This window comes from Babylonia areolata, chromosome 13 (genome assembly GCF_041734735.1).
Source record: "Babylonia areolata isolate BAREFJ2019XMU chromosome 13, ASM4173473v1, whole genome shotgun sequence".
Classification (NCBI taxonomy): domain Eukaryota; kingdom Metazoa; phylum Mollusca; class Gastropoda; order Neogastropoda; family Buccinidae; genus Babylonia; species Babylonia areolata.
In genome coordinates this window covers 7150792-7155791 of record NC_134888.1, presented here as the reverse complement: position 1 = coordinate 7155791, position 5000 = coordinate 7150792, and the positions used below count along the sequence as shown (strand labels likewise).

The window sequence follows — 5000 nt, the reverse complement described above, 5'->3', positions numbered from 1 at the left end:
GTTGGGTTGGGTTGTGTTGGGTTGTGTTGTGTTGTGTTGGGCTGTGTTGGGTTGGGTTGGGTGTGTTGGGTTGGGTTGGGTTGGGTTGTGTTGGCATGGGTTGGGTTGGCTTGTGTTGGGTTGTGTTGGGTTGAATTGGGTTGTGTTGATTTGGGTTGGGTTGGATTGGGTTGTGTTGGGTTGGGTTGGATTGGGTTGTGTTGGGTTGTGTTGGGTTGGGTTGGGTTGTGTTGGGTTGTGTTGGCATGGGTTGGCTTGTGTTGGGTTGGGTTGGGTGTGTTGGGTTGTGTTGTGTTGGGTTGTGTTGGGTTGGGTTGGTTGTGTTGTGTTGGGCTGTGTTGGGTTGGGTTGTGTTGGGTTGGGTGTGTTGGGTTGGGTTGGGTTGGGTTGAGTTGTGTTGGGTTGTGTTGGCATGGGTTGGCTTGTGTTGGGTTGGGTTGGGTGTGTTGGGTTGGGTTGGGCTGTGTTGTGTTGGGTTGGGTTGGGCTGTGTTGGGTTGGGCTGTGCTGGGTTGGGTTGTGTTGGGTTGGGCTGTGTTGGGTGGGTTGTGTTGGGTTGGGTGTGTTGGGTTGTGCTGGGTTGGGTTGGGCTGTGTTGGGTTGGGTTGTATTGGGTTGGGTGTGTTGTGTTGTGTTGTGTTGGATTGTGTTGTGTTGGGTTGGGTTGTGTTGGGTTGTGTTGGGCTGTGTTGGGTTGGGTTGGGTGTGTTGGGTTGGGTTGGGTTGGGTTGGGTTGTGTTGGGTTGTGTTGGCATGGGTTGGGTTGGCTTGTGTTGGGTTGGGTTGGGTGTGTTGGGTTGTGTTGTGTTAGGTTGGGTTGGGTTGGGTTGGTTGTGTTGTGTTGGGCTGTGTTGTGTTGGGTTGTGTTGGGTTGGGTGTGTTGGGTTGGGTTGGGTTGGGTTGGGTTGGGTGTGTTGGGTTGGGTTGTGTTGTGTTGGGTTGTGTTGGGTGTGTTGGGTTAGGTTGGGTTGTGTTGTGTTGGGTGTGTTGTGTTGTGTTGGGTGTGTTGGGTTGTGTTGTGTTGTGTTGGGTTGGGTTGGGTTGGGTTGTACTGTGCACTGTACTGCACTGTACACTGGTAGTATTTTGTTTTCAAATGAAAGTTTGCCAGGGACAACCTCTATGTTGCCCAGGGTCCTTTCACGTGCGCTAAGCGCATCCTGCACACCAGACCTCGCTTCACGGTCTCATTCCAAAGACTAGCACCCAGACCATCACTTCAGGTTCAGTAAAGGGGGTGGGGTGGGGGGAGGGGGAGGTGAGTAAAACGGACGGTCCGTACAGGGGTGGGAACTCGTGAACACAGACACACACACACACACACCCACAGACACAGACACAGAGACATATACACACACATACACACACACACAACACACACACACACACACACACACACACACACACACACACACGGAACGTGAGAAAAAGAGACAGACACAGCGACAGACGACTGAGGAGCGGACAGACGAACAGACAGACAATCTGAGCACCCAAGAAGACAGAGCAAAACAGAGAGAGAGAGAAGAGACAGACAGACAGACAGACAGACAGACAGACAGACAGACAGACACACGCCAGCAGAGAGTGAGAAAGGGGGCAAAAGGAGATTAGCGAGAGATCTGGCAGAATGCCAGACATGGTGCCAGGCAGACAACACACAGAGACACGTGGACATACGTGGGCAATAAGACTTCAAAGAAATACACTGACGATACAAACACGTTTGAAAAGAGAGAGAGAGAGAGAGAGAGAGAGAGAGAGAGAGAGAGAGAGAGAGAGACGGGCGCAATAGCCGAGTGGATAAAGCCGTCAAACTTTCAATGTCAGGGTCCCAAGTTCGAATCTTGGTAACGGCACCTGGTGGGTAATGGGTAAAGATTTTTTCCCGATCTCCCAGGTCAACATATGTGCAGACCTGCTAGTGCTTGAACCCCCTTCGTGTGTATACCGCACACAGAAGATCAAATACGCACGTTAAAGATCCTGCCATCCATGTCAGCGTTCGGTGGGGGTATGGAAACAAGAACATACCCAGCATGCACACCCCCGGCGAAGACGGAGTATGGCTGCCTACATGGCGGGGTAAAAACGGTCATGCACGTAAAAGCCCACTCGTGTACATACGAGCGAACGTGGGAGTTGCAGCCCACGAACGAAGAAGAAGAAGAAGGGAGAGAGAGAGAGAAGGGGGGCGGGGGGTGGGGCGTGGGGGTTAGGGGGAGCCGGACATTCAAACAAACAGGCAGGCAGGAAGTGACTGCGTTTGAAAGCAATTTTGTTCGCGTGCACAGCACGTGAAAAACGTATATGATAGACAGGACAAGGCGGCAGACCCAACAACACGAACAGTTCGTTTTTTTTGTTTTTTTTTTTTTTTTTTGGGGGGGGGGGGGGGGGAGTTAACTCACTCAGTACGGCCAGTCCTCTCTTCTCCTCTACACAGACCCCTCGGATGTCCAGTGGGTGTCTGGATGACCCAACCTTTAGCTTCCGTCGTCAGAATTGTGGTATTCTTTGTCAACATTCACGTCTTCAGTATAAGAGCCTTCCGCTTGCAATATTTTGATGATGGTAATTGGGGTGAAGCGCTGTTAACGTCGTCTCTTTCGCCGTTCGTATGGAAAGAGTTAAAACAGCCAGGGGAAAAACATCGGAATCCTTGTCAACGACAACAACAGGAGTGACGACAACACCTACAGCATGAAGAGAGGTAGACGACGACGACGAAGAAGAAGAACAACAACAACTACTACTACCACTACTACTACTACCACCACCACCACCACCATCATCATTCCTTCCATTTCTGACACTGTTAACACGGAAATATCCACATTTCTTCCCATGTACTATTCCGTTTACAAGACGGAAGAACTTGTAAATTGGTTAATAACATTTTTCAGTAACAAAAACTATACACTTCTTCCCCTCCACTCTTTGACTGGCCATCTTTACGTCTCTTGACAAGGGAAGAAATGTAGAGTATATATTATAATGTTATTTAAACGAATTTATGATTTTTTTCCGTCTAAGGAACGAAACTGAATAGAAATAACACAGGGAACGAAATGTGGACACTGCCGCTACCACTACTAATGCTGCTGTATGTGCTGCTGAAAAACTAAAATGAAGATGACAGCAACATACATATATGATAGTCAGTCGTGTCCGACTATGACCATCAGAACAGCAGAGGAGGCAACTGCTGTTCCGACTATTTCTGGACTAGAATTTGATTATAGTGGAGAGCGTCTTGCCCCAAGTTCATCCCCACTCTCTCGGCTAAGAGGGTTTCAGGACAGTCGGCGTTGGGATGGTTCCCAAAGGCCAACTAGCCCACAAGGCTGCAGCACTAAGAGCCAGTGCAATTTTGCCTCCTAGTTTGAGAGTCATAGTCCTTCACAAAAGACTAAGCTGTGAATGGTTTCGCATTGACTGGAGAAACCATTGATTCTTCGTCTTCTTCTGCGTTCACTCATATGCACACGAGTGGGCTTTTACGTGTATGACCGTTTTTACCCCGCCATGTAGGCAGCCATACTCCGTTTTCGGGGGTGTGCATGCTGGGTATGTTCTTGTTTCCATAACCCCACCGAACGCGGACATGGATTACAGGATCTTTAACGTGCGTATTTGATCTTCTGCTTGCATATACACACGAAGGGGGTTCAGGCACTGGCAGGTCTGCACATATGCTGACCTGGGAGATCGTAAAAATCTCCACCCTTTACCCACCAGGCGCCGTCACCGTGATTCGAACCCGGGACCCTCAGATTGACAGTCCAACGCTTTAACCACTCGGCTATTGCGCCCGTCAAGAGAAACCATTGATAATACAGCTCTCACTTTGCTGTTGGCCCAAATGTAAACTTATGTCAATCTGTGATGTAAGCCGAGCGTTGGACCATGACAGCAACAACACACCCAACAACAACAACAACAACAACACACCCAACAACAACAACAACAACACACCCAACAACAACAACAACACACCCAACAACAACACCCAACAACAACAACAACACACCCAACAACAACAACAACAACACACCCAACAACAACACCCAGCAACAACAACAACAACACCCAACAACAACAACACCCAGCAACAACAACAACAGCAACAACAACAACACCCATCAACAACAACAACACCCATCAACAACAACAACAACACACCCAACAACAACAACAACAGCAACAACAACACACCCAACAACAACAACAACACACCCAACAACAACAACAACAACAACACACCCAACAACAACAACAACAACACACCCAACAACAACAACAACACACCCAACAACAACAACAACAACAACACACCCAACAACAACAACAACAACAACAAAAACAACAACAACAACAACAACAACAACACACCCAACAACAACAACACACCCAACAACAACAACAACACACCCAACAACAACTACAACAACACACCCAACAACAACAACACACCCAACAACAACAACAACACACCCAACAACAACAACAACACCACACCCAACAACAACAACACCACACCCAACAACAACAACAACAACAACAACACCCAACAACAACAACAACAACAACAACACACCCAACAACAACAATAACAACACCACACCCAACAACAACAACACCACACCCAACAACAACAACAACAACAACAACACCCAACAACAACAACAACAACAACAACAACACACCCAACAACAACAACAACAACAACACACCCAACAACAACACCACACCCAACAACAACAACAACACACCCAACAACAACAATAACAACAACAACAACACACCCAACAACAACACCACACCCAACAACAACAACAACAACAACAACACCCAACAACAACAACAACACACCCAACAACAACAATAACAACAACAACAACACACCCAACAACAACACCACACCCAACAACAACAACAACAACACCCAACAACAACAACAACACACCCAACAACAACAATAACAACAACAACAACACA

At 47.9% G+C, this 5000-nt stretch overlaps 1 protein-coding gene across 1 annotated transcript in view; it reads right to left on the bottom strand.

Annotated features, from left to right (window-relative positions):
* Window positions 1–5000, bottom strand: part of LOC143289017 (uncharacterized) — a 110816-nt gene that overhangs the window by 96546 nt on the left and 9270 nt on the right. The window lies entirely within an intron of this gene.